The sequence below is a fragment of the Poecilia formosa genome, unplaced genomic scaffold (assembly GCF_000485575.1).
Source record: "Poecilia formosa unplaced genomic scaffold, Poecilia_formosa-5.1.2 Scaffold243, whole genome shotgun sequence".
Classification (NCBI taxonomy): domain Eukaryota; kingdom Metazoa; phylum Chordata; class Actinopteri; order Cyprinodontiformes; family Poeciliidae; genus Poecilia; species Poecilia formosa.
In genome coordinates, this window is record NW_006800182.1 from 328,135 (window position 1) to 350,233 (window position 22,099).

Below are 22,099 nucleotides of genomic sequence, written 5' to 3' on the forward strand. Positions count from 1 at the left end.
TTCTGAAATACTATTATTCTAAAAGAGAATCAAAATTATTATTTATTATGCAAAGAAGAAATCCACACATGCATCTTAAATAAAGACTAATGGCCTTTTGGTGGTGGCATCAGTTCATCTCACAAGCCTTACAATCTTCTTCATGAGCAGAGTGGAAACAGATGTGTCCAGTCAACTGTTTCATGTAGGGGACGGTTCAGCACCTGAGGCACAGGTGAGGCAGGACATAACGACTTGCACACATTCATAAACAGAATACTGGTTCCAACATCATCTACAATTTGAAATCTTACTCATTTGCAAATGAAATTAGAGCCAAATATATTTTTTTCACACAGTTTTGCAATGATTTAGGAAAGAGAAGTATGCATGTAAATGTTAATTGTTTTTTATTTTTTTATTTTTTTTAATAAAATATAATAAAAAACATGTTCTTAAAAATATTAATAAAAGCAGAAAACCATTAATAGCATCTTGAGAATTTGGTTAAAAATGTTTAGCTGGCTTTCTGATATTTGACAGTCATAGTCTATTGTAGGTGTATGCTTTAGAAAAGTATTGCCTTTTTTGTGAACATGGAAAGAAGAGAACATTTTTAAATGCATGCAGAATTTTTGACGCATCATTTCTCAAGGGCTCCTGCTCCCCTTCACTTCCCCATCCTGTGTGATTTCTGAACTACACGTAAGTTCAAACTTCACAACTTAGCAAGAAATCTCAGTGGTCCACCATCTGAGTGGCAATCTACCAGGTCCCATCTGCTTTGGAGAATTGAGCAACTTTGCCAGAATAAGATGCCTTAAAGACATTTCAGACTCTAGCTTAAGAAGCTGTCACAATGGGCCTCTGCTGGGGACTTTTTTTCTCACTAACATGCATTTCCCCTGTCGAATTGCTATTGTAAAGACACCCAAAGAAGGAACTTGTCACATCACAAAGGAGTAGAAATGAGATAGCACAGCTCCAGCTTCTCAGTTTAGCAGAGATTTTAAATAACAATCCCCATAAGGGCTTGGCAATATGAGTTAACTTTTCCATTTACTGAGCAATGGCACCAAGTCAGTTCACCCAAGGATACTTAGTAGTATCAAGAGACGCTGTACAATGGAATCCTCCTAAGGGATCTCTCACTTCATAAGATTTTCAATATTATAATCCCCTGGTATCTATATTTCCATATGGGATTCAGCAGCCATGTAGGGGCCAAGGCTCCATGGTTACAGAGAGATAATTGATTTTGTTGAGATTTAAGAGGAGATGTAGCGACAGAGCAGAGAAAGAGCCCCCTTCAGTGATGCAGCTTTTAGGCTGTGAGGCTACATTATACCTGAGTCTAAGAGAATCTGATCTGTTATTCTTGTAAAGCTCTCTGAAGTGTTAGAGAGCATGAATAAGCAATGGGTTACAAGAGTTCTCCGGTCGCCAGCAGACACCGAGACAGACATTCAGCTAAAAAAGCACAATATATGCAGTTTTGTCTTCCTCACTTTGATGGTTTAGTTCTGGGGGGGTGGGACGACCTGTCTCTATGGAAATATCAATTAAAGAGACACAGTCTGTCAGCTAAATTGAAAACTAAAATAACGAGCCATTAGGAATAATGTATCAGCGTCGAATGTCAAAACAACAAGAAAGTAATCACAAACACAAAGAATAGCCTTATCAGAAACACAAAACATATCCTCTGGGCGATAGGCTTTTAGACTGAACCATCAGAGAGACTGGGTCTCCAGCCAAATGGAGTTCATTCCCCCCTGAGTGAAAGAAAGGAAAATGCCATCCAAGATAGATGAATGACTGATGAGTCATTTCCATTTATGAGGTAGAAAATGCTCACACTGATCCGATGTCATGTCTGTCCATGATTAAAATGTGCTTGTGTGTGAGACTGTGTGAGAGCAACAAAAGAATGAAAAGAAAGAAAAGCAAGAAGTGAGAGACCAATGAAATTATTAATGTAATTCAAATGCTTGCTTTTTGTTTGTTTTCACATTTGTATTATATTCAGTTTTATAAATCTAATTAATTTGTTCCTTTTCACAAATGTAAACAAAGGAAAAATAAATATGTGTGTGTGCATCTGTGAGAATACATGAGTGATTTAAACCTCTCCAGCAAAGCAGATCTTTTTGCTCCTCAGTCTTCTAATACAAGTCTGACTATGCAGATAAAAAGCATCCATTTAATGTAGACACCAAATGAGAAACATTTCATTATACCGCAGGCTCATACTTTTTGAAAGTCTGTATAGTTAAAACCTCTTATTTATGTACACCGTCTGACGTTGAGACAGACTGAATTTCTCCTGTTTAAGGTCACTTAGAGTGACCTTTCTATCTCTCTGCTAAATGGCCAAAAATAATGAGCGAGAGAATCTTTTGATAACTTTATTTGAAATCAGATGTTTACATGCATTTTCCTAGCATTTGGTAGAATCACCGTTTAAACTGTATGACATTACAACGATATTCAATGGGACTTAGATCAGGGCTTTGAGATGGGAACTCCAAAACATTGGCTTTCTCATACTTAAAGCACTTTTTAAAACAAATTTGATGCTGACTATTCCTTCTGCTGTGTGAAGTTGCACGTCGCTCTTTCTGATACCTTAGCTAATTTCTTTAGAATTTCTCCATGATGTTACTCAAGGAAGCTGTGTGTAACAGGTTCTTTAAAATGGCTCCGGTTATTGAATTAATTCACAGATAATATAATCTACCTGTAAAAATCCCTTGCATTCTTATATTTAGCAATTTAAAAAAATGTTTTAGCCCATGTCACCTAAGATTGGCTGTTTACAATTTATGTCAAAATCCAATTTCAACCATAATTGTTAAACGTGTAAAGTTGAGTACTTAAAAAATTGTTGGAGCAAAATCCATCCAGTACATGTCATAATTGTAACTCCTCTCAAACTTCACCAAATGTTTCCACATCTGCAGTAGCCCACAAGAGCCAGCTAATTAAATACCTCTTCTTCTTCTTTTTTTTTTTTTTTTTTGCCCCCACACTGTTTTTGTAAAGTCAGTCCTCCCACTCCAGAGAGCTACCTGTTTGTGTAGGTAGGCTACTTCTCTTTGGTGTTGCCGCGGTATCGTCCAGTACTTAAAACTGGTTAATGATACACTCATCTAAAAGTTTTTCAAAGCTCAGTGTTTCTATAGCTACAGCGAAATGTCAGTGATGAACTCCTCATTTTGCATTTTGTAAATAAAATGCATTCTACAGGGAATATAATGATTTAATTACCAGGCAACCAGTTGCAATCTTCCCAGTCACCTGTCATGACACACTGGCTTCTGTGGAAAGAGGAGTAATTAAACCTTTCAAAACAAGATCACAGTACAGCTTAAAAAAATAAAAAATAAAATAAATAAATACAACACCTCAGTTCTCCCACCAAGTAAGCACAGTGACTGGTAGCTTGCCATCAATCTTCCAGCTCAAACTGCTAAATGTGTATTGCAGTGTCTCATTTTTCAGTCCAGCCAGAGAGATATGTAACAAAACATGTGTTGTCTCCCAGATGGAGTGTGCAACCACTGCAGGGAGAGAGTGAGGACTTTGCAGAGAGGAAAATGTCTGAGGTGTTTGGTAACTGGTGAGAACATTTAGCATACTCCTTCGCAAACATATGACAATCCCACCTGTTCATTTGCCAGTCTCTCTGGCTTGTGTAACAACTTGGAGCTGACAGTGCCATCTGAGAGTTTAGCTGCTGCCTGACAGGAGATAACTTGAAACAGTTGCCTTGTCAAAACCTGCATCACCATCTTAAAATGTAAAAAAAAAAAAAAAAGGAACAAATCAGCAATGTTTTCTTATCACAAGTTTGCAGCTATGAAAAACGCAACGTATACCAAAGCGAAGAGTGACTGATTTCACTGCTTGGAGAACGTGTTGAATAGGATCGCTTGCGGTCTACAGGTTGAAGGTGTGGATGATGCTGTTCATTATCTTACCACTGATGTGCAAAACACAATATAAAGTAAAAAGATTGACATATCAATTGATGTATTAGCAAAAATAAATACATAAAACACATTAAAAAATTATGTGTTAACAAAGTATAGAAAAGAGAACAAATGGAATGAGATCAATCAAAATGGGCATAACATAGGATATAAACACACTCACCATTCTTGATTTTCTGTACAACACAAGCAAAAAAGCAAAACCTTTTTTTTTTTTCTGATAAAGAATATTCCAGAAAATGGTTAAAGAGAACAGTCACAGAAAGGTTAAATATTTTCCTGGAAAACACATCATTTCAGGTTGCAAAGAGAAAAGCACAAGATAAAATAATTACAAACAAGATGCTCTCAGAAAAATGTGAATAGAATTTGTTTTTTTATAAAAAGTTGGCGAACTTGCCAGTCTTTATTTAGTACATTTCTTTCATATTTATCAGATTTTTTTTAAAATATCTTTGTTTGTAGTTAACCATAGCTGAACATTTTACAAACAGAAAATATGTGAAGGTTCTAAAACTTAGAACCTTCAAACATTTTCCAAATGACTTGATGCAACAGCAGAATTTTAATTTTCAAAACTTTACACCTAAATTTATTAATAACTAGCTTATCACTCAGCATACTAATTTATATAGCTAAAAGCTGTTCTCCCAATTCAGCACAGCTTGAACACTAGCTGGGGGAGAAACACTACACATGTGGAAGCACACAGTCTTCGCATCAGTGGTTTTTTGCACCAGAAATTTTAATTGATGAAAAATGGGCATTTGGTCACTTCAGATAGATGCTGAAAGACTTAAAGAGGGTGAAACAAAACAAATCAAATGAACAAACAAACAAACAAACAAAAGAAAACAAAAGAAAGGTGAGAAAGGCTAAATGTAAGATGAAATACATGCAACTTCTTTTGCTACTCTGTGCATCTATGGACTGGCAAAAGGAGAAACGGGGTGATGAGGTTTCTGTGTCCATTAAGTTTTTTGAGGTTTTTTGTCTTTATAGAGTTGAATAAACTGTGTCAAAATGCAGCCTGAACAGATGTTGAGAAAAACCCCTATACTCAAAATGGATGAGAGGGGTACCAGCTGAGGGACTAGTACCCCTTATGATGTAAGGAGTCTGGAGTGATTGACTGCAACTGGTAGCCATTTGGACATGTATTCCAGTATGTGAATTGTTTACATCCTGCTTCATTCAAATGGGTAAATAAGTTTGGTATAAAGTGAGCTACTCCACGTAATCGAATTGCTGTTGATTAAACAGTGACATAAAGCTTGGGTTCAGTCCAGCCAAATAGCTGCTGGTCCTCTCTGTTTTCTTTTGGAGTCACTTTTTGTCAACATTACATTACACAACATTATATAGTGCAGGAATGAACTGGTTTGGTACTAATATTTTTAGTACTCTCCAAATATTCACCATAAGAATATTAATCTAATTATTTAAGTTGTTCAGGAAGGAGATAAGTTTTATCTCCCAAAGATGAATGTGTTTTAATGTGAAATGTGTTTATCAACACAAGAACAAAAGAAGAAGAAAAAAAAACAACTTGTGAAGAAGCTGACTAAAACTGTCAAGAGTGTTATTAGCCACAGTGAAATGATATGGGCTAAAAGGCCATTCCGCTAAAACAAAGAAGTCATTACTCCAAAAGCAACATAAAATGCTTTCCAAATGCACTCAGGGACAGAGACCTCCGGTCTGAAAAAGCTAAAGTTGAAGTGTTTGGTCGTAAAGGACGTCATCAAATTTGCTGTACAAGAAAGCAGTGTGGTTCACAAAATAGATATTATCATAAGGAAAGACATTATATTGGCGTACCAGAGCAACATTTCAAAACATCTCTGGAAATAGATGGGTTTTCCAGATGGACAATGATCAGAAGAATACAACTAAGTTAGTTTAAAAAGTAGTTCAAGAACCATAAAGTAAGAAAAGAAGAAATAGCATGTGTCATGTCATATTATAACCTAGAGAAACAGGGATAGTATCTAAAGTTCCCAATAGCATTTTCATCAACTTAAAATGTAAATTATATATTAATAAATGCTTCACATATGTTTATTTTAAAACAATATATGGGAGTTGTTACTTGATGAAATAAATATCTTGATAAAATAAGCTAAAGCTTGAAATTTCTGTAAATTTCTGTAAATTTATAGAAATGTAAGGGAAAAAAACAGGATTTCCAAAGTGATTTAAACAAAATCAGTTTCTTCAGCTGGACAGAGCAAAAGGTTCAAAGCAAATATGACGACGCAAACCTAATAACCTGTGTGGTCCATCCCATGAGCAAAGCCACAGCTGCGGTAAACAGATCATGACATATGGTATATAAAAACTGCATACTTTAAACTACTTGCAGACATTGCCAAATACAGGTGGAAGAACACGGGCTATTTATATGTTGTCTTAAACCCAAGAGGCTCTTAAAATCCCACAATATTTCCTTTATATTCCACAACTGCACAGAATGTGCAGCCTAGTAAGCTTCCCAAGCCATATACATTACCCTTGTTGTTAACATTTGGTAGTGAAAGGGCTACGCTGTGACAGCAGTCTTCAGAGAATTTAACAACCTTGCCATCTGGAGGCAAAGAAGTAGTGTAGCTGCTGATATCGATCATCTTTTTGGGCTTAAATCTCACAGATGGTTAAAAAAAGAACACCATCTGTGTGCAGGTGTTGGTGGCGAGACGCAGCCTCAATAAGGGAGGGGGAGAGTAATAAAAGCATTCTCTCACTATACTTAAAAAGTTGCTATTTCTGATAAAGAAAGCCCCATTTAAAAAAAATACACCTTTTAACTGCCTTTGTCATTAAAAGACATATACAATTCTTCAAAATAATTTAGAAATGTAACATCTTCTCTATGCATGCAACACTACATTGCACTTTGCTCATTATGTTTTAATTGATTGTGTACCAGGGATGTTTATGCAAAATATCAACATATAAAAATCTTCACGTTCGAGTAAAGTGGAGAATTTGCTCCACTCCAGTGAAATAGCGGACAATGTGAACATAAGCAAGTTAAAAGATTAGAAGATACTTGTCATGCATTCAGGATGAGCAGCACAAGATCCTAACCAATGCAGACTAGATGGCAAGGATTTGATGACAACATATTTATTTTTTATTTTTGATACTTAATCCGTGCATCTAAAACAGATTAAAATTAATTTGGGAAAAGTGACTTATAAACATCTCTCGTACCAACAGAATTTGTTTTACCCCCTCTGGAAAGAATAAAACAGAAGTTCGGGGCTAATTTAAGTTTCTATACATCATAATGCTGCTGCCATCATGTGGTTGTTCACTGCTATTGCAATAAGTTATGTTCTAGTAAGTTACTGGAATAATATTATGATTGTTGATTATTAAACTACAATATTGTTACGAATATCTTTTTTTTTTACAGAATTTGGAAACAAAAGTAGTTAGCAAACAGTATTAATATGGAAAACCTCACATGCAAAGTATGCCATTTACTGTAGCAGAAAGAGAAACATAATTAATGACATAAGCAATTTGAGCACATGCACATCTTAAAAAATAATATCATGAATGAGTTAAATATTTATTGTCAATTATTTCAGAAAGTAAATTATCTGTATTATAGATATAGATATATAGATAGGATTTATTACACACAGTGATATTTTTAAACGACTTATCACTCATAAGTTTCTTAATCGTGGCTCAGACAAAATTAAAACCCAAAATTAAGTGTGTCAGAAAGTTAAAATTTTGTGTTGAATCATTGTAAGCTCCAGCTGTTGCATTCTAATAAGCTAAATAACTCTAAACCTGCAAATGTATTCTGATGACATGTCAGGCTGGATCATTAGGCTGCTGGAAAGACTCCTGAAGGAAGTCAGAACGGTAAATATCATTGTCAACGAAGATGATTGTTCACAGAAACTACATATTCATAGAAAGTTGAGTTGGACAAAAAAGTGTTGTGAAGGTTCCCCAGCAATGGGGTTTAAACTCAGCCTTGAGGAGATTGTCAAGCAAACTGTTTCAACCTGCAGACTGAGGCTGGACTCATCACAATGCAAAGAGAAATCCTTTACATGGGGGCTACAAGATTATTTCCTGGACTAAGGAGAAAATTAACTTTCATTACACCTCAGCAGTGCCACATGATGATAGTCTCCATTCCATGCAACATTGATCCTGTAAGTCATTAAAAAAGATGCCCAACCAAGAACTTTAAGACATGGAATATTTTCCAGAAGCCTTATATTTTTGCTTGAAATATATTTTTAATTTCCCGAGGGATAAAATTTGGGGTTTTCTCTTTTGTTTAAACCAAATTTTTAAGAAAAAAAGTTTCACTTCCTGAAATGAGTAAAGAAAAATTGTACTTTTTCACAAAATTCCAATCTTTAGATTTAGATTCCCTGTGTAGCCACTAGATGTCAATGTTTACTGTCAAATGAAAAGACAAACACTCGTCATGCCTACAACTTCAAAAAGCATCTCAGTAATAAATAAATCTAGAAATTGCAAAATAAGATTTTAAATAAATAAAAAAAGAGTTTTTAAATTAAAAAAAATATATATTATTTAGCAGAGTGGAACTTAATTAAAACCAAATCTACAATATGCATTGGCACGCTTATCCCAATTTCATCATCGCCGTCCTAAAATGATGGGCTAAGCAACATTTTCTGCATGTTTCTGAAACAAGAATTCTTTGCGCAGTCAGTTTTATGATAAAGATTTTTTTAATGTTGTTATTTTTTTAATTAATTAAAATTTTTTATATTTAAATATAAATTTCAATCATCATGAAGAATATAGAATCAGGGAATTCCAAATAATTGGACTGAGAGTTTTTCAAAAATAAACCAATGAAGGATGTTGTTGCTGTCCAGCTTAAGATAAATACTTTGCTCATTAAATATGTTTTGGTTTGGTCAAAATTGGTTTAAGCTGTGTTTGAAAAAAGTTACTGAAAGTAATCTTGCAATGTGTTAGCTGTTGGTTTCATGCAGTACTCCATTGGGCCAACACCTAGTCACTAATCAAGCCAGTAAACCCATAAATGGAAAAGGGGAGGTAATTTCTGCTTCACATTTCAATATTTCAGTAAGCCATGAAACTGACATTTTTTTTTTTTTTTTGGTCTCAGATGATGCTTCCAGTCAAACCATTTAATACATTCACACACTTTCTGGAAGCAAAAAATGTCTGCATTCTAGCGAGATCAGAGTTGTGGACAGGTCATGTTGTTTTCTTTTTCTTTTTTTTTTTTTATGTTCACCTGCTAGGATTTATACAGATGTTTATCGAAATTATTTTAATGTGTTTTTTGCTTCATGACTATTTCAACATTGTTCCAGTCCTGTTTCTGTTATTATTTTCTAGCAATGAATATTGATTCTCCACACCAGTCATTTATATTTTAAACATTTAAAATATGCATGACCATGAAAGTGTTTTACAAAACCTCATATGAAATATTTTCTCTGTTTACATAAGGCAACCCATAAGAGGAACTGCAATGATTTTCTTAAGTCTTAGCTCAGTGGAAAGATTTAGTATTATGCTTATTAATTTGCCTGGGCTTCAGTTAATTACTCTCTTAGGTTTGCGGTAATCCATAAAATGCAACAATGGAATGTTTTTGTTCATTAATTATGTATTATTTTCCAGTTTCTTTGTCGATATAAATAACCAGCCGCTATAAAAATGTATGTCTCCCTATGAAGATATAAAGTGTTCAATTTAATATATAGTTGAAACAGGATTGTACATTAACTATCAAATGTTTGACTAGTTTTTTTTTGTTTGTTTGTTTGTTTTTTGTTACTGGCTTTCCATTTAGAAGTAAATAAAAAAAAATGTCTTGCTGTACATTTTCAAAATATTTGGTACAATTGCCTTTTAAACTGCACAAGCCGTCAAACAGTTTGTGTACTTTCACAAAAAAAAAAAAACAAAAAAACAAAAAAAACTCTTCTATTTATGGTTTGTTGGAGTTGGCCTATTGTTTCAGGCATATCAGATATAACTTATTTTTGAGGAGTGCCTTCTAAAAACATTGCTTCTCACCTAAGCACAAATTTTCTATGGGACTGATATTGCAGCGAAGTGTCATTTTACATTTGGAAAATATATTTAGGCCACAGCTTTAACTTCCTGGCTGATGGCTCAGGATGTTGCTTAAAGATTTTTTTTTTCTTTTCATTTTTCATAACACCATTTATTTTGTAAAGTGCTTCAGACATCGTTGCAGCAAAACACCCACAAAATTCGATGCTTCCTTTCCTGTATTTCTACTTCACAGTTTGGATGTTAATCTTGGCTTGCAAGCTTCCCATATTGTCTTCCAAAAGTAACTAGCTATGGCCACAAAAAGTTATTTTAATTTGATCAGATCAGACCTCAGGCCATGGTTAAAAAAAAAAGAAAAATATCCAAAGTATTTGTGACTGTGTGCATTTGCAAATATTACTCTGGCTTCTTCCTAGGAAAGTGACCTTTCAACTTATTTCACTTTAAACATGAGATTGTGATTTTAGGTTCTGCCATATTTTCATGAGCATGAGAGTTCAACTCAGGTTCCAGAATGAACACTGACTGTATAATGGCTGGACCAATGTTCATCGTGTCCATACTTGCTGTGGATAAGTGAAGTATTTTTTCCAAATATGTTGAAGGATTACTCTTAATCTTCCCATCACCTCATATAAGTAAGCCGTGTGTTTGAGGCATGCCTTACAATACATTTACAGGTTGGCTTTCAAAGAGTCCATCAAAAACTTAACATTTAGGCTTTCTCAAAGAAGATGTAGTAACCAAAGTCCAAGTAAAGTTATAAATTTGAAGAAAACATTAACAGTTTCGTCTGGTTTAATATCAGCCAGTGAGCAAAATGTTAGGGATATTTTTATGTCATGTAAACAGCAGGTTTCACAATAAATCTTTACTTCATTGCTAAATTGCTAAGTTTTGTTAATAACAAGATGATGCTCCTTATGATCTCATTATTCTGACCTGACATTGCTCAGAATTTAGTTTAAGACACAATGGAAAATGTTTCAGGGTGGCCTACATGGCACAACAGCAACAACTGAATAAAGTTCCAGTGTTGCTCTCATTGCCTAGACAAAGATGAACCACAACTGTGCGTGATGTTCGCTGCTTTGATGCCAGGGTTGTTTACATTACATAATGATGACCATGCTTTTGGTTTTAAAGCATTTCCATTGTCTCCATTCCTTCACAGGAAGACACATCACAGATTCATTAAAGGTATGTCTGCTGTTGGAAATGTAGTTATCATGGGTTAAATTACAGAACATGAATTGTAAAGTTGGATATTGCGTGTTTATTCTGAAAACATCATAGATGTAACTATTGTGGATTAAATTCTGGCGTGGATGTTTTTCTATCTATTTTATGTCATTTTTTACTTTTATTGTATTTTTTTTACACTTATGCATGGCATGTAAGCATACTGACTGTAAAAGGGAAATAAACAAACTCTGGTCTCAAAAGCACTATTTTGAAGACTTATGCCTTTTTATTCTTTCTTTTGTAGTAATGATTGGATCCATAATGCGGAACAGGCAGGGCAGAGAGTAGACAATTGATATTTTAATGAAAAAAATAATTAGGCAAGAAGTTACCAAAACAGAAAACCTATTGGGAGTGGAAGAAAGAACAAAACAATAACCAGGTTACATGAAGGTAATGGAAGAATCCAGCAAGGAGTGAGTGTAGAAAGAGGCAGTTAAATAGTGGGAGCTTGGATGAAACAGGATTTTGTTTTCTGTAACATTTTTCTGAAATTGCTTAAAAATGGCTTTTAATTAGTAAAGAAATAATTAGGAAATCCTTTCAGTTTTCCCAAGTTGTTACATGAACCAAAGAGAAGATATTTACCTGCTTCTGTACATGATATGAAGTCCTGCAGAAATCACCCATTTATTCAAGCCAGGCATGTGACAGAAGGGAAACACCTAAAACATGCTGACCTACAGGGAAAGCACTTTTTCCCAGCAAATACTGGGAAATACTGGAAAAACAATTAACTTTAATTAAAGTCAAGGGAAAATGAAAATAACTAATGTGGCTTTCGGTGTGTGAAACTGTCCTTAAGAATACTGTAGCTTGCACTATAATTTTATGCTCGAGCGAAATTGACAGTTTGTATGATGACTGCATGAAGTATATCAAGTCAGCCAAGATCTCCTTCTCAATAAAACCAGATTGATGATGAACGTCTTAATGAAGGCAGAATAAAAGCAAACAGAGTTGAATCTGGAAATTATGAGTAAATAAACTGTTTTCCCACTACATTAATTATCTCGTGCCTTGATTCCAGTTTTAGGCAAGTTCACACTGTACAAGAGCAAGTTCAGAAATACAATTAGGTGGATTATGCTCCTTTTCACCCTTTTATGAGCTTCTGTGATCTGGCAAAAAGTGGCTATTGACTTGCATCCAAAATTTCTCACAAGATATTATAGCTTAAACCTCAAGCTGTAAAATGAACAGGAATGTTGACTTTTATAGCAACGCAGTATATGATGGGCAAGTTTTAGGGCAGCACTCCAGAGGAAGCCACCCCACAATTAACATCCAAAGTGAGTTTTACTTCTGAGCTTAGCTCCCTTAGGCTATGTCATGCACTGGTTCAAAAACTCCCTTAGCTTGCACTATCAGGATGCAGGTTAGGGCATTTTGTAGAGCATGGGTTTGCAACTCTAGTCCTCGAGGCCTGGCAGCATTTAGATGTGTCCCAGGTCTAACCCACCTGAATCCAATGGCTGAATTATCTCCTCAGTATGCAGTCAAGTTCTCCAGAGGTCTGCTGATTACCTGATTATTTAAGTCAGGTGTGCTGAAGCAGAGACACGTCTAAAAATTGTACAACAACAGCCTTCAGGGGCTGGAGTTGTAGACCCCTGCTGTAGAGTGTGCTTTCAATGGTTCCTCCTCCTCACAATACATGATGTGTGGGGAATTCATGTTGATTGATAGCAACATGAATACATTTTGAAACCGAGCTGAAAATACTAGAAACTTTCTTCTGACTTTAGGATTCATCTAACATGCTAATTTAAGGGTATGTTTTTTTTTTGTTTTTTTTGCCAACTATGTGCATATTTCACAGGATGTGCAGCACACAATGATCTTTACGTTCAAGAAGCTTAAGAGTATTATATTTTTGTTTTGTTCTATTTCTTCTTTAAATTGTTTTGAGCTGCTTGGTCACATGATTTTTGATGCAGTCAGAAAAGTGTCTGAAAGCCATTCTTGTGGTAACTGTGGCTTCTAGAGTGTCACAATAAACTTCCGAAATCAGTGTCTGCCCTTTATGGGCATGGTTAGGCTAAGATATTTCCAGTATGCTTGTTCTTTTATGGTGACCTTGCCACACCGATGTGCACAGGCCTCACATGGATAAACTACAGGTATGCTGCCACCATGATGATCGCACCTCTCACATTTTGTGTTCAAAACTGTGCTCTTGATGCACTCGATGCAACCCATCCATGCTCTGTTTGATTTTTAATCTTGTGACGCATATCTAGCCCAGTGCAAAGTTTGCAAAATTGGCATAGTGCATTTAGGTGGTAACACAGGGCTCCGAGGGATGGATTGGGTCTCAAAACACTTATGTTTCAGTCCAGTTCCTTTTCTCCTTAAGCCAATTAAGATGTATTTGATGTTTTCTGTTCTTCAGGGGGGGCTTGACATGGATAGTGTGACGTTTGTAGCCAATGTCTAGTATTTGTATGTGTGTATTAGCTCTTCTGGAATAGATTTTGCTTGAAAATCCTCTCAAGGCTATCATTATCCCTGCAGTTGGTGCACCTTTTGTACCACACTTTTTCTTTCCACTCAATTTTCTGTTAAAATGCTTAAATCCAGAACTTTGTGAACAACTCGCATCCTCAACAATGACCTTTTGTGGCTTAACCTCCTTGTGAAAGGTGTTGATCTGTTAAGACAGTAGACTTAACAGAATACTGTCATAGTAGTCTGTTAAGTAGTAAAAGTACTCTTTCACTACTGTAGAGATTGAAAGACATTAAAAGCTCAGGAAACAGATGTTTCCTGAGCTTGAGTTAATGGGTTAATTAGGGTGTGACACCGCAAGTTTCAGATAATTACCTTTTTCATAATCTAACATGAAATTATGTAATTTTTCAAATGGGCTCCTTTTATGAAAACACTAAGAGTGTTTATTATTAAAAAGTATTTAGTAAAACTCATGCAAGAAATATCATGGATAAAAAATGTAGTTTACAAAGGATATGCAGACCACAACCATCAATATCTGTTCAAGTTTTCAACATTAATTTATAGGGTTGGGATAAAGTTGCATTTGAGGGTTGCACTGCCCTTCCTGTTCTCACATAGTTCAGCAACAATGTATAGAAGTCACATTCTCTAGTTGTTCAGGCTGACACATTGATACCTTCAGCTTTATAATTATGCGTCACGTCGTATTTATCCTCATCTGTGATTAAGGAAATCCATTACAAAAATTATATGAAAAATCTGAAGAGATGATCTTTTCTCAGGAATTTGATTTGAACTTTTGTGATTTGATTTAGGTTTTGTCATCATGAAACTGCAAATAGCATGCAGACTTTTACCCACCCACATTTTCAGCCAATCCAAACTTTTGAAATCATCATCATGCACACAGTTTATCTGTGCCTCTACCCTGCAGCATGTCAGATATCATACAGCAGGTGATGGGGTTAAACCTGCAGCTTCTGCTCTGGCCCCGCCTCCCCTCTTCTCATCCCTGCATGCCTGCAGGCAAATCGGGTGGCTCAGGGCCGATTCATGTCGTTCCAAAGATTAACACCAGCAATTTGACCTGTCAGCGTGCTCATGAATCACCTGGATAAGGCATCATAACTCCTGAAGATTTATTAGAAACACATAGGCCAAATTTTCCTACTAAAGTAAATGGAGGAACGCCTGAGGTTTTAAGGATGTAGGTAGAGAATGTGTGGAGAAAAAAGGGAGATTAGCAAACGGGATGCTAAGATCATAATGGAGCTGATTTAAATCCAAAATTGTGTTACGTTTATACCTGTATCCAAGCAAACCTAAAATCTACGATTTGCTGTTTTACTATTGAAGATAATTATTATGTGCTTGCATAGCTCACTAGATGCCATTATGATGTACATCATTAAAACCTAAATCTGCTGAATAAATGTTTGTGTTTAAGGAATTGTTCATCAATTGGGCATTATGTATCAATTCATTTAATTATTTGTACTCATTGATGCATGTTTTAAAACTACACTCTTTAAAGTTTCTCAGATAATTTCTAAAGCTCTTTTTGTTCCATTTGAATTAGTCCTCAGTAAATTTTAGTTCCAACTTTACGTTGGCTTATAATTTTTTATTTAAATTTTTTTATATTTGTCCTAATTGTAACAAATTGTGTTTTTGAAAAAAAAACAAAAAACAAAACAAAAAAAAAACAACATACTAATACATAATCTTAGACTGAGAAAAAAAGTTACATGTGATTGACAGATTGACAGAGGAGCTGCATAAACGAGCAACTGGAAAAAAAAAAGAAGAGACAGAATCATACATCAAACAGCAGCTGAAAACATCACATAGATGGACATAAAGTGGCTGTCTGGTGTAGATGTTGGAGTGACAGAGTTTAACCATCAGAACCAGTCTGAGCAGTTCCTGGTTCCAGAAGAATCTTTTGTCAAGAGCCAGGTGTTAATTATTCAGATTCTTTACTGTCTCTCAACAATGCAACACTCTAAGCTTTGAATGTCCATGCACAGTTGATTTCAAACTGAAAACTTTAGCATGTTGAGCCAGTTACTGCCAGTAATAATGATTCATATAACATGCTAATGCTGTTGACGTGAGCTCAGATGTGTTTGGACATTGTGCTTTGTGGATGGGGTTCTTATTATTTAGACTATCAAGTAAAAGTAATTTATGGTAACATGGCAAGCACCATCCTTTAATAAACAAGGTTTAAAATATCCTTTGGTTATAGAATTATGATTTAATTTTGTTTTCTAATCTAATCCAATAAAATTAGATATCGCTTTGCTCTTTTAAGTCCTGCTTTTTACATTATTCTACTTAAGTCCTGATTGTGCACAGGTGCACTCCAAAACATTTTTTGTTGTTATTTTTGTGGCTCCAGTGGCCTTTATTTGAAAGTGCTATGACAGGAAAGTCGGGCAATGACAGAGAGGGAAGACATGTAGCAAAGGTCACCAGGCCGAGAATCAAACCTGTGACGGCCGCGTCGAGGACCAAGACCTCCCAATGTGGACCTTGCTCAACCCCTGTGCCACCACAGCACCTCCAAAACAAAATTTTACAAGTATATCACTACTTTGAAGTTTTAAAGATGTTCAAAGGTAAAAAGCAATTGAGTCTACCTAAGCTGTATCTCATCCTCAAGCCTTTCGTTCTCCAGTCTTCTGCAGAAAGTCCTTCAGTCGTTTGAACACGATTTTTTGCAGTCAGAAATTGGAGCATTGAAGTGAGAAATAATACACTAGACTAGGCTCTGAATATTTCCTGTTAAAGGAACATACTGTTCAAATGAGGAACCAAATAGATATTTAGACTAACTCCGCAAACTTAAATGTTTGTCTATTTTATTTGAGCTATATATGTGTTGTTAACTTTGGCACAAAAGGTTTTCCCACAATTTCCTCTTAATTTTGGACCTATAAATCACTCTGCCACACACCAAATAACAGAGTGCAAAAAGAGGGAGTAGAAGTAAGCAAAGTGTCGTAAATAAAACAGTGTTACAAAGAACCCAAAAAGCTTGAGGCAGGTACTTCATAATGCTGCAAAATCACACGTCTTTTTTATGAATGCTGTGACTTTTAATGGGCTGGCAATGAGGCCATTGGCTGCAGTTTCAGGAGTGACATAAATTTAACACAGAAAGCAAAGAGGAGGGGTTCAGAATCAGAGCTGGCACTGCCTCTACAATGAAGAAAAGCAGCATGATATAATATAATCAGGTCTATGTTAACGAGCAGCAAATTAACAGTCTTGATTTTTTTTGCCAGAGCAGTTGAAGAAGTCTATGGCTACACTGAAAATTTTGTGGAATAAATATATTTAAGTTTTTGTTCTTGCTGTTAAATTCATGCATTTTTGTTTTGTTTCATTTAATCTGTTCTATAAAAAGACTGTAAAAAATAATGGTATATTACACATTAGAACATGTTTATAACATATTCATCTGATTATAGCTTTTATGTTTACAGGTTGTGATCACAGAGGTATGTTAATACCTTTTAATGACTGGATCTTTTGTTCAGGCACATTACACCTACAGTCTTACTAAGGAACATTATTATTATTATTATTATTATTATTATTATTATTATTATTATTATTATTATTATTAGTGTTACGTCAAAACGAAACCCAAGTAAAATACATTTTTAGATAACAAATTAATCTATCAAAGATCTTCTACTCATACATCAAACATCAAAGAAACAAAAGAGACATAATGCATATGATTACTGAAATGTCACTCTGTCAACACAGAGTGACATTTCAAAGATGGCCTCCAGTGACCTTCCAGTCAATTCATCAGTGTCAAAGTCGTGAAGAGCTCTTCCAAGAATATGAAAAAAAAGGAGGCTTACTAACATGTTACTGCAACATCATATATTTGAAAAAAAAATGCTTTCTTACTAGCCATGAGAATAAATCTCTTAAATTGAACTTTTATTTTTATTTTTTAAGCTCCAAGTTAAATGTTTTCAATCTAATTTTGCAGTGATTATATTTGTGTAACTAAAGAAAACAGTAAAGTAATTGATATGTGAATGTAGATTTGTGACCAAATTATCACTTATTGTTCCCTGGTCAGATATTAAATCATTGTCATTGTATTTGTAATAATCAACAGCATGTGCAGTTATTTAATTGAAAAGCAATATTAAAAATAAAAGAGGTAAGCAACAGAATATCAAGTAATGTATGGAAAGACAATTATCAAAACAATGTTTAGCAACACCTTAATAAACACGTTATAATTTTACAACAAATCACTTGACAAGTACAGTCAGAGAGTATAAATAACTTAAAATCTTAAGAAATAACAAGATAGGGACTAAGTTGAAAAAGTATAAACTTTTGATAACCTGTTCCATGTAAATGGATAGCAAACTGTTATAAACATCTGCTTTATTATGTTTGCAGTTTGGAGATAATGTCATTAGCCCACCATGATGGTTGTGATTTATAAGTGAAAACGTAACTCAAATAGTCACCAGTTCCCACCTGCTCCTCTGTGGAAGTAGTGCAGCAGTATAATTGCTTGTCTACCTGCAGGGCTGCCACACCTTTTCAAAAAGAAAAAGTTATCTGAAGAGTGAGTAAGAGTTAATTCAGCTCTTTCTGAAATTTTGGAGTAACTTTATTGTTTCACATAAAACTGCTTAGTAGTAAAAGATTTAGTACAGTTTTTTTGTAGTATTGATACTGGGTGTGTTTTTACATCTACTCTATGCTGAGCAGCACACCTCTTAGGAAATTTAAGTTATACAGTGGTCATATGATTACTCATCATTTTGGAATTAATTAGTGATATGGGACCAAATCCTTGGAAATGTGCCAATGTTGAGCAAGAGGCTTTCAACTGTCAGTTTCAAAACAGCTGTATTTAATCCCCTGGGGGAAATTTTGAGCTTCTAATAAAAGGTAGGTGTTTTTGCTATGTCAAACTTAATTATTGTCATGAAACAGAAAGAAAAGGTTGCAGTGAATAGTGGATACTTGGTTAACTGAGATGCTGTGTGGACTGTTTACAGACTGACATGAACAGGTTTGTCACCTTATAAGGTAATGTACAAAACATCCAATAAAGGAAATGCTTGTGTACTAAGTTGCTGCTGTGGTGTTCACAAATAATAAGAGACCTTTTGCTGCAAAGCCCTTTTACCCCCAGAGTGTGACAATCTGTGTCTTTGAGTATTTCTGCTTTTGAATTTGCTTTCAATAGAATTACTTTTTTGCACACAAAAAATAAAAACTACAAAGAAACTAAACAATTTTATACTATTTGAGAATCCCTATCAAGATAACTTAAGAATCCTTTTTGCAAGAATGTTAGCACTATGCTCTTTACCAGTTGAATCACTATCACCTCTTCTACCTTTATTTTTGAACCTTTGTTCTCTACTCCACCCCTTTGGCCATAATTTTACACCTGAAAGAAATAGATGACATACTGTACGAATATATATATATATTTTTTTTTGCAACAGTAAATAATGCAGCTTTTACTAGATCAACTTTTACACTTTGTGTTTCCATAACTTTAAGCAACAATTAATGTTTTTTTTTTTTTTTTTTTCATTGTTTGTAATTTCTTTCACATTTTCTTGTCCATTGACAACCAACTTTACAACACATGGTAAGAGTATTTTTAGCCCCATTCTATCTCACCGGTTTACAAACTAAATGTAACAATGTCCTCTTCCAGCTTCCTCAAAGTATAAAACTTTAATTTCGGGTGGATGTCATAGTTTGCTCTTTTATAGCATTCAGCTGGGAGACCGTGAACATGAAATTATATGCTGTGACCTAGCTGCACTGAATTTCAAACAACTTGTTAAATGTGAACTGGCATAGAGAGCTTCTGCCATGTCTTAAAAATATAAAAAGAAAGTAGCCTATTAAAGAGAAGTTTAATAACCAAGTTTCTAAGTATTTAGTCAAATAAATGTCCACTTAAACTGCCCTCTGTTTTAGCATGTTGGTGATTTTAAAGTTGTTGTTATCTCTCTGTCTCTGTACTAAAGAATGTGAGTCACTCTGCTCAGTCCTGTGTTAGTTAATTACCGAGTCAGTCATAGATAGCAGCAGAAGGCCTTTGGGGTGTAAATCAGTTTCTTTGTTCCTCCTGTCTCTTTGTCTTTCTCAGGTTTTTCTTTTCACCAGTTGAGCTTTTTTTTTCAGAGGAACAGAAGTGGGTTAGCATACCAGTATACTCTATTAACAGCTTTTACAGTAATCTGACTGTAATTAAAGTAGATACGTTCAAATCACAATTCCTTTAACTACAAGGAGAGACAGATTTAGTTAAGGGAGGACAGATTGTTTAGGGAAGAAATAAGTGATGGGATGCTGCAGCACATGAAAAATGATATACCTAAAAGCAATTTTAAATGTTTTTTTAACAGTCTGTGGTAAGTCGAGGGACTTAATTAAAATAAATTGGAGAAAAAAATATTCTTTCATTAGACAGACACTGATTTGAAAATAACTTTCTACCTTGTTGCCTACTGTGACTAGCAAATAAATAGAACAGAACTCTATAATATTATACAAAGTGACATAAACTATTCCAACTTCACATAGTGACTGCGTGACTTTGTAGTGGTTCATACTTTTGAGAGTGGACAAAATAGTCCGGACAAAGTCATGCAGTCACAACAGCTTTGTTTGGGGCTCGTCACAAGAAGCTGCCCTATCGAGGCAGCAACTGAGTATGATAAGCTTCACAAATCTTAACAAGCAAATCTTAACTTACCATTTCAAGTATAAATATCTAAAATCAGAATTTCAAACCACAATAAGCAAATCTTTAAATTTGTCATTGCATAGAGCAAACCAAGGTTGCAGCAAAAGGAGGTTCTACAAGGCATCAGCTATTCTGATAAAACAATAACAACAAAAAACAAAAACATGGTTGCTCTTCCTCTTGACTTTTATGTTGGTTTATCACACAAAATCAAATTAAAGTTGAAGTTTGTGGTTGTAATATGACAAAGTATGAAAAAGTTCAAAGTCATAAAGCATAGTCTTGCAAGATGCCATGTTGTGCAACATTTCTACACAAACAGGTAATTTCATAAAATGTACACCTGCCAGAGGCAGAAAACTGGTAACAGCCATTCACACATATGTAAAATCAAGAAAAAAAAATAGTTCTCACTATTCCCACATAGCTTTACTAATATGCATACTTATTCTTAATGTGGTCATGAGCAATGTCACTGTTTAATTTGTAGACCCTTTAATGTCTTGGCCTTCTCAATGATGTCTTACTCGGTTCCACACTTCTTTTTTCTTTCTTTTTTTTTGCCCAAAGCACATACTTTCAATCACTAGAGGGATAAAAAGGCTCAAGTTGATGGGATTTGGGATTCACACAGAGATCAAACTTGTGGTTCATATCCTGAATGTAATAATAATAATATCAGTCAGAAGCACCCTATAGATCAGGAGTGTCAAACTCAATTTCACCGAGGGCCACTTCAGCATATTGGCCCCCGTCAACAGGCCACATTGACGGTACAGATCAGGAGTGCATCCCTGCTAAAACACACCCCAGACAAAAGGTTGACTTCCCTCATTCAGTTCTGTAAAGGCTTATAATGAGTCAATGGTCCAGGTGTGTTAGAGAAGGAATGCATCTAAAATTGCAGATGGGAGCTCTGGAAAACTAGACTTGGGCACCCCTAGCATAAATGTATAAAAAATACAATGTTAAAAATAAATTAAACGCCACCTCATATTGTTAAATAACTGATTTTATGTATTGAAGTTTTAAATATTGCATTTGAGTTTCCATAGCCTATAAAATCCTGGGGGGCCACGAGTTTGACACATGTGCATTACGCCATAGAACTGCCAATTGGTAATTGAAGTAAAGTAGCTTTGATTTCAAACAAGCCGACATTGAAGTCGATTGGCAAATGAACCATCATGAAAGAGGAAGGCTCTTGTCTCACTGCACCCCAAGAGATGCATAACCTACTAAATCTGTTTCTGTCTGGTTTCGAACCAGAGACCTTTTGCATGTAAAGCAAACGTGATAACCACTACACTACAGCAACTGAACTTCTCTGCTTAGTTTCAGTTTGAGGTTCCAGAGTTGATGATGTGAGATGCAACACATGAAAATTTCAACTGAGGCTTGCACTCAGATGCCTGGATTCAGAGTACAGACCATGACACCACAGAACCCTTGTTGACCTTTAGTAAACACCTGTGATGAATAGAACATGCAAAATATGTTTCTGTCTGGTTTCGAACCAGAGACCTTTTGCATGTAAAGCAAACGTGATAACCACTACACTACAGGAACTGAAGTTCTCTGCTCT

At 35.1% G+C, this 22,099-nt stretch overlaps 1 long non-coding RNA gene across 1 annotated transcript in view; it reads left to right on the forward strand.

Annotated features, from left to right (window-relative positions):
* Positions 1-21,083: 21,083 nt before the first annotated feature.
* Positions 21,084-22,099, forward strand: part of LOC107838346 (uncharacterized) — a 3,714-nt gene continuing 2,698 nt past the window's right edge. Inside the window, exon 1 of the long non-coding RNA XR_001664405.1 lies at positions 21,084-21,162. This is a non-coding gene — a long non-coding RNA (uncharacterized LOC107838346). The remainder of the gene's footprint in view (positions 21,163-22,099) is intronic.